Consider the following 13,804-nt stretch of genomic DNA (forward strand, 5'->3'; position numbering starts at 1 on the left):
AAGGGTACATAGACTCTAAACTTTCAGAGCAGTTAGCACTCTCAAAAGTATTCTGGAAAATGCACTGAGCTATAAGATCAAATATAGCAAGTGGCTATTACAGTTCACTGATGTATCAAAAGCTTAGAAAATGAATATAATAGTGTTAGTCTTTCTTTAAAAGGCTAATGTCTATTAACAGCTAAAAACAGGGCACAGTAGGGGGTTAATATGTTGTTGTCTGAATCACTTTCATCAGTTTAAGTACCTATTAGTCCTTATTAGCAATGTGCTAGCAAGGTGCTATTGGTCTTTTAAAGTCTATTCTGCTTATTCTTAGTCTCTTTGCCCAGATAGATTCTTTGGCAATAGTATTTGAAACATAAAGTTTAGATATGTATTTTCCTTTAGCTTTTTGAATTTAAGATTTGTATTTGAAAAATGTTTTCTCCTTTTAGGACTCTGTTCAAAAGTAATTTAAATTGTTCAGCACATCTGTACACCTGATCTGTTATTATCTTATAATTTTCAACAGTATTAAAGTACTCTCCAAAATTTCTCTTAAGGGTAGATATCAAGATGAATCTTCTCAGAAACCAAAGCAATTCATGTGCTCTCCTAAGTAAGTACACTAATGCAGAACTGAGTAAGAAAGCAATGTTCAGAAAGTAAAACTGGACTGTTTATTAAACTAACTTAGTTCTAGCATAACCAATAGTTATTCTTTGGGTATCATAAATGTATTGTTTAAAAACTAAAATTCAAATAAAGAACTGAAAAACAACTTATTGTCAAAGTTTACTAAACCTAGTTTCAAGGATCAAACTTTGAATAAAATCTAACAAATTTTTTTTTGTAATAGTTTAGAACAGAAAAGTCATTTTGAGGAATTCACATTTGTGCAATGACCAAGTGTAGTGTAGTAATTTTAGAAAGCTTCCTAGTTCTAGCTCTACCAGTAATCAGCTGGATAATCTGGAGCAAATTATCTCCTCTCTTGACTGTTTTTGTTGGGGGGTAGTGTTGGGAAACTGGGAGATAGAGAATCTCTAAGGGGTATTTCATCAGCTCTACAATTTAGTGTTTCAAAAGAAAAAGATTTTCTCCTTTTAGGACTATAGTCAGAAGTGAAATTAATGTAAATTGTTTAGCATACCTGTATGCCTCATCTGTTCTTGTTATTTTCAACAATGTGGAATGTACTCTCCTATTAAAACTAAACATACTTGGACATTTTCACTTATCCTGTTGAAGCGGTTCAGAGCAAGTCTCCCCAAAATGTGTCACCTTGGCATATGGATTATTTTGAGCTACAAGGTAATAGAGACCCTGTGGACTCAAGAGAAACTTTTGCCCCTCACTTAACTACCAAGAAGAATTTAAATTGGGGGTCTTTCCCAGAATCAGAATTATTAGCAGAAATAAATTTTATCTGAGTGACCATATCTGTATGGCAGGGCAAACATCTAATTACCAAACATCTGTTCTTCTTATTATCCTGTGAAATGTCCTTCCCCTCTTTGATGCCACAGACCCTTTTCCACTCCTCCTTAGCTCAGGATAGCATATGTACAGTTGACCCTTGAGCAACCTGGGTTTGAACCACGAGTCACCTATACATGGATTTTCTTCAATAAATATACCTGTACCTGCCAGTTCCATACCCACAGATTCAAACAACTTTGGATCATGTACTATGTTTATGATTCTCAGTTGGCAGAATCCACAGATGAGAAATCTGCAGATATGGAGGGCCGACTGAGACGAACATTCAAGGATTTTGGCATCTGCAATAAGTCCTAGAACCAATCCCCTGCAGATACTGAGTGACAACTGTACCTCACTTTACCTGTCTTTGAACCTCTCATGTATGTGAGTTTCCTGTATGTACAAAATTTTATTTTCTCCTATTAATCTGTGTCACATCAATTTGATTATTAGACCAGTCTAAAAAACCTCTGAAGAGTAGAGGAAAATTTTTCCTTCCCAACACTTTTGGCGAGCCAGCCAGGAGATCTCACCCAGTTGGGCACTACTCATTCCCAAGCTGCTGAAGTAGGAAGATTCTGGGACCTCTGACATGAGCCAACAAAAGGTAAGAATTCTTACCACATCAGACAGCCGGATCTCTACCTGCAGAGTCTGGTGGAAGAATGGTGGTGAAAGTCTCATTTTCTCCCTTTCTCAATTTAGATTAGCAGGAAAAAATACTTATGGAACTAGTTCCTTCAGTTTAGCAACTCTTGGTTATTTGGTATGAGTACTCATGGATTTTGTTGATCCTTTTCCTCCCAGAAATGGTCACTGTTTTCTTGTTCTATGTCTTAAGAGCTCGGCTTTGTGACTAGTGAAAATATTCTCTCTGGTTTCTGCCATCCAGGAGGTGCACTTACCAGGGTGCACCTGGTGGCCAGTTGAATAGACTAGGGTTTGGAAAATCTCTTTGTACTGGCTGTGCCAGTTCTCAAAGGAGTTTGTCCCAGTCCATAAGGGGCCTTTGCCATCTCAACCTTCATGGCTTTCAATGAAGGACTTTACTTTTTAGACTATCTTTGGAAGTGAACTTTCTGAATCTTATAAGGGCTGCATCTTTTTGCACTCTCTTATGGGACACCTCTCTCGTCCCTGGTTATGCCATAATAAGAAGGCTTATTGGTTTGAGTCACTATTGAGATTAAATTGACTATATTTGAAGACAAAACTTTTTTTCTTTCAGAGAGATCTCTTATCCTAAACAACTGCATACTGAAAGACAAAGTTAAGTGGATACAAAGAAGTATAACAGCTAGCCTTAGGGACTCCCTTAACAAAAGAATAGAAATTAAACTCCACATACAACATAAATTCCCCCTTCTGAGAATCCAAAGAGTTAAATGCACCATTTTCTGGCACACCTGCTATTTCATGTCTAAGAACTGCAGTTCTGGAAGCTGTAGACATCTTTTTCAAAAGGCCAACATCTTACCAAGCTTGTTTTCTGTTCTGAGAACTTGGCCTGGTAACCATCAGGCTGAGGACTCCGAAATATGGCTGGACAGAAATGTGGGTTGAACTCCATTTGTGGCTAGGGTCCTACCAAACTGCTGCCAGCACTCAGGGGAATTACAACCTAGAATTACAATGGCTATTATGAGGAATTGGATCATCCAACTGGATAAGATAATTCAAAAAGTGCACTTAACCTACAGATTGGGAGAAAATATTTGCAAATGATGCAACTGACATGTAGCAACATGGATGGATCTAAAGATTATCATACTAAGTGAAATAAGTCAGAGAAAGACAAACATTATATGATATCACTTATATGTGGAATCTAAAAAGTAATACAAATGAACTTATTTACAAAACAGAAACAGACTCACAGACATAGAAACAAACTTACGGTTACCAAAGGGGAAAGGGGAGGGGGATAAACTAGGAGTATGGGATTAACAGATAGACACCATTATATATAACGTAGATAAACAACAGTGATTTACTGTATAGCACAGGGAACTATGTTCAATATCTTGTAATAACCTATAATAGAAAAGAATCTGAAAAAGAATATGTGTGTGTGTGTGTGTATATATATATATATATATATATACAGACACACATATAAATATAAATGAAACACTTTGCTGTACACCTGAAACTAATACAACATTGTAAATCAACTATAGTTCAATGAAAAATAAAAAGTGCACTTAAAAGCAAGGGCTTCCAAATCAAATAGAATGGGATACCTATTTAACTGGTATGCAGGAGCCTCAAAAAGACTTCAAAATCCCAAAATAGCTTCACTGAAAGATCTGTTATAAAAGGCTTATGAAAAATGAAGACATGGGAGCTACCTAAAACAGGACACTGAGACTAACGTTACTCCTAGGGTTCCCCTCTATCCTTTTCCTGAGTACTCATGTTTCACTAATTCTCTATCTGAATTGCCTTTCCACTCTGAAGAGACTATTAAACAGTTACCTTTTAAAGTAAGACCACTTGAGGCTACAGGTGATCCTCTTTAGATATCTTTCACTCCTTAGCCAAAAGCCAAACTAAGGACCATAGTTCAAAAGAATGTCTTAAAGCAGAGAGGATCCTCAAAAGTTTCTGTAAATGGATTACTTTCTGAGATTAGTGGATAATAACACGGGCAGAAAATAAGATGAGGGGCAACTGGTCTGACTGAAGTTGTGCCCATAGCTGATATTCAGAGCCTGACAGAAAATTTTTTATGCCTTCTCCCCTACGTGATAATAAAACTATGTACCCAGAGAGAAACAAGCAAATTGAGAATAATGTAGGTGGATGGGAGGATCAACCTATGACATCATTTAAGTTACAACCCAAATCTTTTGAGGACAAATCATTGCAAAACTGGAAATGCTGCTCTAGAGGCCCATTCAAGTTCCACCCATCGCCAAACCTCCCCTATTAACTAAAAACGGCTTGTAACCTCTCTGAGAACTCTTATCCAGACCATCCCCAATACCTCAGAATGAAGGGAAAGAACAGAAACAGAGGCTTTAAAAAAATACACAGTGCTATAGAAACACCCTTGCCCAAAATCTAGTTCAAGGACAAATACAAATCTTAGGTGCCTTCTCACAGATATTTGTTTCTAAAAAAGCTTAAGCCATCTGAGCAGATAAACTTAACTTATTCCAACTGTTATTTATGACTACTGAGTTTTGTAGTCATACCTGATTCATGGGAAAAAAATTTTTTCATAAGATCTCCATTTCTATCTGTATGTTTATTGTATGTCTATCTATGTATGTTATAGACAAGATACTTTTTTTTTAACCTCTGAATGGTATTGCCAAAATTCACTTATAAAAGAGCACTATGTAATTGGCATAAAATCAAACTTTTATAAATTAAGCATTTTTAAATCTCAGAAACACATCAGAAACTAACTCAAATGTTTTTTCAAGTTCCTGTGATCTATGATCATTTTTGGTAAATAAGAGCTAGTTTAAGTTCGTTGGTTTATTAATACAAGCATGTCATTTAGAGGTATCAACATTAAGTATAATACTTTCATTCTTCCTAGGTTTAAAGTCAAATAAGTTCATGATATCTGTTACAAAATTTGTCAGCCAAAAAAAAAAAACTCAGGATGATGACTGACATTGCCTAAGTTCTGATAAAGTTTTTGTAGGTAACCTGAACGTGACTGTTAAGAACACATGAATTAAATAAATGTAAATGAGGTAAGAGATTTAGGTGAACTTTTTAGTAATGAAAAAGTAATAAAGAACTTTCTTTTATGATTAAAGAGTTTCCCAAATCTCCTTGGTAACTTACACCCTTAAAGTTTTGCTAAATTAAGTTAAATAATGGTTAAGTTAAATTCATTGAATATCTAGGTCATTTCTAAATAAGCTAAAACACAGAAAAATTAATTACTAAACATAGGTTTATCTACTTTTGGATTTCTATTACAGAGAAACTAAAGAAAAAAAATGGGTATGAGAAGCAAACATGTCTTCTGCCACAATGAAAGACTTTAATATTTAAAAGGGTACATGTTTCTAGAAATTATGAAATGTATTCATAAATTTGACAATCTAATGCCGGTTTAATAGTTCATAATTGCTTAATTCTTATTTCTCACTAGAAATTAAGGTTTCTAAGGATTAAGAATTCTAGTTAATGTATGTAATTAAGCCTATACATACAATATATAGGAAATAATAGGAGAAACAACTCTGTATGCAAGAAAACTAGGATATGTAATTAAGCCTATACATACAATATATAGGAAATAATAGGAGAAACAACTCTGTATGCAAGAAAACTAGGATATGTAATTAAGCCTATACATATAATATATAGGAAAAAATAGGAGAAACAACTCTGTATGCAAGAAAACTAGGATATGTTTTTGGCCAAGGAGAATATGAGATATGGAGATGTGTTTTTGCTGAGAGAGAGAGAGAGAGAGAGAGAGAGAGAGAGAGAGAGAGAGAGAGAGAGAGTTTTAACTTGTGTGGTCAAGAAGGCTAAAATAATGAATTTTATTGTAAGAGTTATGAAATTAAGCTTAAAAATCAACAGTGTCCTTACTTAAAACTGGAACTTAATTTTTTTCATCTGTTAAAAGGACAAAGTTCGGGCTTCCCTGGTGGCGCAGTGGTTGAGAGTCCGCCTGCCGATGCAGGGGACACGGGTTCGTGCCCCGGTCCGGGAAGATCCCACATGCCACAGAGGGGCTGGGCCCGTGAGCCATGGCCGCTGAGCCTGCGCGTCTGGAGCCTGTGCTCCCCAGCGGGAGAGGCCACAACAGTGAGAGGCCCGCGTACAGCAAAAAAAAAAAAAAAAAAAAAAAAAAAAAGGACAAAGTTCTGTTGGACTATTGGTCATCTCCTGATAAGAGATTATGAAAGATTTTTTATCTTTTAAGTAATCTGCCTAGAAAGCCAAGATTTTGTGTATTTTAATTTTGTCTTGATCAGGTCTTTGATTACTTTAGGAAAACTGAGTCCTCAATACTAAAAGAGCTAAATTTTGCTTTCAACTGTGTAACCTTTTGTATTTGCCTTTGTAATCTTGTATTATCACTTTGGTCAAATAGATAATTAAGTATTGTTTCATAATGATCTGTGATCCTATTTAGTCAAGTGTCCAAACCTTTTAATATGTTTGACAAACTTCCCAAAACCAAATACTAAAGTCCTTCTGACCTCTTGCTAAATTTGGGATTTTTCAGAGGGCCCCTAAAACATCTCAAAGGATTTGCTCTCTCTTCTTATAAAAAGAGAGATGCTACATTAACTAGGCTTATTTGGTACGTTAAATTACGTGGTAAGCATCGTCAAATAAGTGATGCTAAAACCTTCTTACATTACATTTGTGTAGATCTATGTTATTAACATAATTGCTCCTGAAATAATAAGAAATTCTTACAAGTCTGATGTGTCTTGGTATTATGTTATAGCCATAATTCTAGTTACTATCCTAAAATGTTGAATGTCACAGAAATAACCAAACTTCCTGGTCAATTCCATTATAATGAACTCTCATCAAATCTGTAATAACGTATACTTAAATCATTTGTTATTTACAGTTACTGTTGTACTCTGATGTTTTACAAAAATGTTCCTATAAAAATAGTCCTGTAAAAATGTTTCATCTTCAAGGAGATTCACAGAAAAGACCTGAGAAATACTCTAGAATGCAGGTTTTTGATAAGTTTAGGATCTATATAACATGGAACTGGGTAAGAAATACTAAAACTTTAATAGAAAACTGATTCATAAAGCTGCTAACCTAAGATGAAGATCAACAACAATTAATTACAAGAGACTACATGAGCTAATAAGGATGATAATTTTTATGACTTCTCATGCTGGTTCTCTAATGTTTTGTTTTCCAGATATAAGGAAACCTTTCCTCTTAAGCTCACTATGACTTTCAGCAATTTGGTAAATTATACCTTTGGAAGCAGAACTGAATCATTTCTTTCTCCCTATCCGATCCTTCCAGAATTTGGAAACTCATAGTGAATATTCTTATTTACATGGCAGTATAGTTATTTGCATAACTTCAAAAGGAATCTGCTCTACTTATAACAGGATACAACTGGAAACACTGGTTGTATTGCCAAGGCTTTGGCTGGAATGTCATGTTTGAGAACGCCCATAGACTCAGGTATGACCAAACAGCTTTAAGGAACTAAGACTGACTTTATAGAGACAATAAAGCCCCCTGGAAAAACAGCTTGGTAACTTGCTTACAGGGTTCACAGCAGCCTTACCAAATGGGTCAGGAAGGTCACTTCCTGGCAGGTACAGATACCTTGGGATTTTGGGGGGCCTCAAGAAGGGAGAAATTCACCCAAGTCTATAGGTATTACATGAGAGTCTTATGACAAGCTCTTGGCTTGGCTTCCTGGGCTTGAGAAGTAATATTTTAAAATTCCATCTGAGACTCCTTTTTTTTTCTTGTAATAACCTATTCTTTTTTTTTAAATACATCTTTATTGGAGTGTAATTGCTTCACAATGCTGTGTTAGTTTCTGTTGTACAACAAAGTGAATCAGCCATATGCATACAAAAAATATGGAACACTTCGTGAATTTGCGTGTCATCCTTGCACAGGGGCCATGCTAATCTTCTCTGTATCATCCCATTTTCAGTATATGTGCTGATGAAGCAAGCACTGAGACTCCTTTTGAAAAAGTTCTAGGAAAGCGGATTTAAAAGAGCCTATATGATCAATTGCTATTATTGCTACACTTATGTAAATAACCAGAACAAGTTTATTGAATTTAGACTTATTTTGCAAACAAGGTAGTCTTACTTTGGCTAACTTTAGTTAAAATGGAGGTAATTTTAGAGAAAAAATTATGTTTCATTAATACACCTTTGTGAATATTAGATTCTATACTGTTTTTTTTTTCTTAATTGGGGTATAACTGATTTACAATGTTGTGCTAGTTTCAGGTGTACAGAAAAGTGAATCTGTTATACATACACATATATCCACTCTTTTAGATTCTCTGCCCCATACACCATTACAGAGTATTGAGTAGAGTTCCCTGTGCTATACAGAAGGTCCTTATTAGTTACCTATTTCATATATAGTAGTGTGTATATGTCAATCCCAATCTTCCAATTTATCCCTCCCCCCCCCATTAGCCTCCAGTAACCATAAGTTTATTTTCTACAACTGTATCTCTATTTTGGTTTTGTAGATAAGTTCACCTGTAGCCTTTTTTTAGATTCCACATATAAGTGATATGATATTTGTCTTTCTGTGTCTGAGTTATTTCACTCAATATGATAATCTCTAGGTCCATCCATGTTGTTGCAAATGGCATTATTTTGTTCTTTTTTATGGCTGAGTACCTATAGGTGCATGTATCTTTTCAAATTATGGTTTTCTCCAGATATATGCCCAGAAGTGGGATTGCTGGGTCATATGGTAGCTCTATTTTCAGTTTTTTAAGGAACCTCCATACTGTTCTCCATAGTGGCTGTACCAATTTGCATTCCCACCAACGGTGTAGTTGGGTTCCCTTTTCTCCACACCCTCTTCAGCAGTTATTGTTTGTAGATTTTTTGATGACGGCCATTCTGACTGGTGTGAGGTGATACCTCATTATAGTTTTGATCTGCATTTCTCTAATAATTAGTGATGTTGAGCAGCCTTTTTTTATTATCAATCTTATTTTTTTTTTTTTTTAGATGTTGGGGGTAGGAGTTTATTAATTTATTTATTTTTGCTGTGTTGGGTCTTCGTTTCTGTGCGAGGGCTTTCTCTAGTTGTGCCAAGTGGGGGCCACTCTTCATAGCGGTGCGCGGGCCTCTATTGCGGCCTCTCTTGTTGCAGAGCACAGGCTCCAGACCCACAGGCTCAGTAGTTGTGGCTCATGGGCCTAGTTGCTCTGCGGCATGTGGGATCCTCCCAGACCAGGGCTCGAACCCGTGTCCCCTGTATTAGCAGGCAGATTCTCAACCACTGCACCACCAGGGAAGCCCCTGTTGAGCATCTTTTCATGTGCTTTTTGGCCATCTGTGTGTCTTCTCTGGAGAAATGTCTATTTAGATCTTCTGCCCGTTTTTGATTGGGTTATTTGTTTTTCTGATATTGAGCTGCATGAGCTGTTTGTATATTTTGGAGATTAATCCCTTGCTGGATGCTTCGTTAGCAAATATTTTCTCCCATTCTGAGGGTTGCCTTTTTGTTTTGTTTATGGTTTCCTTTGCTGTGCAAACGCTTTTAAGTCTAATTAGGTTCCATCTGCCTATTTTTGTTTTTATTTTCATTATTCTAGGAGGTGGATCGAAAAAAAATCTTGCTGTGATTTATGTCAGAGAGTGTCCTCCCTATGTTTTCCTCTAAAAGTTTTACAGTATCCAGCCTTACATTTAGGTCTTTAATCCATTCTGAGTTTATTTTTGTGTATGGTGTTAGGGTGTGTTCAATTTCATTCTTCTACATGTAGCTGTCCAGTATTCCCAGCACTACTTACTGAAGAGACTGTCTTTTCTCCATTGTATATTCTTGCTTCTTTTGTCATAGATTATGTGACTATAAGTGCATGGGGTTATCTCTGGACTTTCTATCCTGTTCCACTGATCTATATTTCTATTTTTGTGCCAGTACCATACTGTTTTGATGACTGTAGCTTTGTAGTATAGTCTGAAGTCAGGGAGCCTGATACCTCCAGCTTCATTTTTCTTTCTCAGGATTGCTTTGGCTATTATGGTCTTTTGTGTTTCCATACAAATTGGAAAATTTTTTGTTCTAAATCTGTGAAAACTGCCATTGGTAGTCTGATAGGTATTGCACTGAATCTGTAGATTGCTTTGGATAGTATAGTCATTTTCACAATATTCATTCTTCCAATCCCAAAACATGGTATATCTCTCCATCTGTTTGTGTCATCTTTTATTTCACCAGTATCTTATAGTTTTCTGAGTACAGGTCTTTTGCCTCCTTAGGTAGGTTTATTCCTAGGTATTTTATTCTTTGTGATGAAATGGTGAATGGGATTGTTTCCTTAATCTCTCTTTCTGATCTTTCATTGTTAGTGTATAGGAATACAAGAGATTTCTGTGCGTTAATTTTGTATCCTGCAACTTTACCAAATTCGTTGATGAGATCTAATAGTCTTCCAATAGCATCTTTATGATTTTCTATGTATAGTATCATGTCATCTGCAAACAGTGACAGTTTTACTTCTTTTCCAATTTGAATTCCTTTTATTTCTTTTTCTTCTCTGATAGTCGTGGCTAAGACTTCCAAAACTGTTGAATAAAAGTGGCGAGAATGGACATCCTTGTCTTGTTCCTGACCTTAGAGGAAATGCTTTCAGCTTTTCACCACTGAGTATGATGTTAGCTATAGGTTTGTCATATATGGTCTTTATTATGTTGCGGAAGGTTCCCTTTAAGCCCACTTTCTGGAGGGTTTTTTTTTCTTTTATCATAAGTGGGGGTTGAACTTTGTCAAAAGCTTTTTCTGCATCTATTGCAGTGATCATACGGTTTCTATTCTTCAGTTTGTTAATGTGGTGTATCACGTTGATTGATTTGTGTATATTGAAGAATCCTTGCATCCCTGAGATAAATCCCACTTGATCTTGGTGTATGACCCTTTTAATGTATTGTTGGATTCTGTTTGCTAGTATCTTGTTGAGGATTTTTGCATCTATGTTCATCAGGGATACTGGCCTGTAGTTTTCTTTTTTTGTGACATCTTTTTTCTGGTTTTGGTATCAGGGTGATGGTGGCCTCATTGAATGAACTTGGGAGGTCCTCAGCAATCTTTTGGAAGAGTTTCAGAAGGGTAGGTGTTAGCTCTTCTTTAAATGTTTGATAGAGTTCGTCTGTGAAGCCATCTGGTCCTGGACTTTTTGTTTCTTGGAAGATTTTTAACCACAGTTTCAATTTCAGTACTTGTGATTGGTCTCTTCATATTTTCTATTTCTTCCTGGTTCAGTCTTGGAAGGTTGTGTCTTTTTAAGAATTTGTCCATTTCTTCTAGGTTGCCCATTTTATTGGCATATAGTTGCCTGTAGTAATCTCTTATGATCCTTTATATTTGTGTGGTGTCAGTTGTAACTTCCCTTTTTCATTTCTAAAATTGTTGATTTGAATCCTCTCCCTTTTTTTCTTGGTAAGTCTGTCTAAAAGTTTATTGATTTATCTTCTCAAAGAACCAGCTTTTAGTTTCGTTGATCTTTGCTGCTGTTTTCTTTGTCTCTATTTCATTTACTTCTGCTCTGATCTTTATGACTTCTTTCCTTCTACTAACTTTGGGTTTTGTTTGTTCTCCCTTCTCTAGTTGCTTTAGGTGTAAGGATAGGTTGTTTGAGATTTTTCTTGTGTCTTGAGGTAAGATTGTATTGTTATAAACTTCCCTCTTAGAACTGCTTTTGCTACATCCCATAGGCTTTGGATTGTCATGTTTTCGTTGTCATTTGTCTCTAGGTATTTTTTTATTTCCTTTTTGATTTTTCCAGTGATCCACTGATTCTTTAGTAATATATTGTTTAGCCTCCATGTTTGTATATTTTACAGGTTTTTTTTCCTGTAATTATTCTTATCTTATAGTGTTGTGGTCAGAAAAGATGCTTGATATGATTTCAAGTTTCTTAAATTTATCAAGGCTTGACTTGTGACCCAAGATGTGATCTATTCCGGAGAATGTTCCGTGAGCACTTGAGAAGAGTGTGTTCTGCTGCTTTCAGATGGAATGTCCTATAAACATCAATTAAGTCTATCTGTTCTAATGTCATTAATGTCACTTAAGGCTTGTGTTTCCTTATTAATTTTCTGTCTGTATGGTCTATCCATTAGTGTAAGTGGGGTGTTGAAGTCCCCTACTATTGTAAACTGGACTGAGTCCTGAATTCTTTTAATTTCCTCCAATATTTGGCTACAACTCTCCAAACTAATGTTTACAATTTTTCTCCCACCCTTCTGATTTGGAGTCATTGAGAACTAAAACTGCCATTTTTCCAAAGCCATACAAGCTAAAGTTTGACAACTTGATACAAACTTCAGAGAAATCACAACAGCTCATGTATGGACAATCTTTGTGCCTACTGCTGTATGGCCATTCAAAACAATCACCAAAGACATACAAACTGCAAACCAGGAAAATCTATGAGATTGTCACTGCCTGCCCTCACTCCATCTGAAGATGCTTAGAGACAGACATCTAGAAATTCTCAGCTGCCTGCCTTCAGAATTCAGAAATTGGGATTACAGTCTGCCCCAATTAACTATTATTTTTCTTTTATTTCCATAAAAATGCCTCTTGTTAAACACCTGACTGCTTGCACCATAGGCCTACCTTGGGAAACCCACCTGCATCACTGCCTCCTGAAATGAGACACAACTGTTTAACTGAACTGACTTACTCGCAGGACTAAGACACTGATTCAGTGAGATAAAGTAAACTACCAAACTCAACTTCCGGACTGTGAAACTTCTTGGGGAAGTTGCAAAGGTGGGACGGAAGGGGTTCCAAATGAGCCTCCCTAAAATGTGCCACCTTGGCATGTGGATTGTTTTGAGCTAAAAGGCAATTAAGACCCTGAAGACTCAAGAGAAACTTCTGCCCCTCCCTTAACTACAAAGAAGAATTTAAATTGAGGGTCTTTCTCAGAATCACAATTATTAGCAGAAATAAATTTTATCTGAGTGACCCATCTGTATGGCAGGGCAAACATCTAATTACCAAACATCTGCTCTTCTTATTGTCCTGTAAATTGCCCTCCTCTCCTGTGAAGTCCCAGGCCCCTTTCCATTCCTTAGCCCAGGATGCCATATACACCTCATTTTACCCTTCTGTCTTTGATACTCTCAGGTATGTGGGGTTCCTGTATGTACAAAGTTAAATTTGACTTTCTCTTGTTAATCTGTCTCATGTCAATTTAGTTATTAGACCAGCTGAAAGAACCTTTAAAGGGTAGAGGAAAATTTTTCCTTCCCAACACAGTTTAATTCTTTCCAAACCAAAAAGATGTTAAACTGCATGTTGACAAAACACTGTATTAAATCATTAGTGGAATTATAAATAGATAAAACTCTTTGGAGGGCAACTTGCCAGTATCTCTCAAAATTTAAAACACATAAGCCACTTGAGCCAGTGAATGGTAGCAGAAAGTCACCCCAAAATAGGTCACTTTATCATACGGATAATTTTGGGCTGAAGGCAACAGAGAAAAAGCAGATACAAAAAAGTCATCTGCCCTCCCCAACTTACCTAAAAGCTGGACGTAAATTTCTAACAATGCCTTCCCTCCCCTCTCTACCACAAGACAGAAGTTAACCACCAGATTAATCACTCTAGACTCTTAACAGCCCAGAGAGGCACC

At 36.3% G+C, this 13,804-nt stretch overlaps 1 protein-coding gene and 1 non-coding gene across 3 annotated transcripts in view; both read right to left on the bottom strand.

Annotated features, from left to right (window-relative positions):
* Positions 1 to 13,804, bottom strand: part of TBCA (tubulin folding cofactor A) — a 102,044-nt gene that overhangs the window by 64,163 nt on the left and 24,077 nt on the right. The window lies entirely within an intron of this gene.
* LOC136121832 (U6 spliceosomal RNA) lies at positions 8,025 to 8,131 on the bottom strand. The gene has a single exon (XR_010655833.1). It is a non-coding gene; the product is annotated as a U6 spliceosomal RNA (small nuclear RNA).

The sequence above is a fragment of the Phocoena phocoena genome, chromosome 3 (genome assembly GCF_963924675.1).
Source record: "Phocoena phocoena chromosome 3, mPhoPho1.1, whole genome shotgun sequence".
Classification (NCBI taxonomy): Eukaryota; Metazoa; Chordata; class Mammalia; order Artiodactyla; family Phocoenidae; genus Phocoena; species Phocoena phocoena.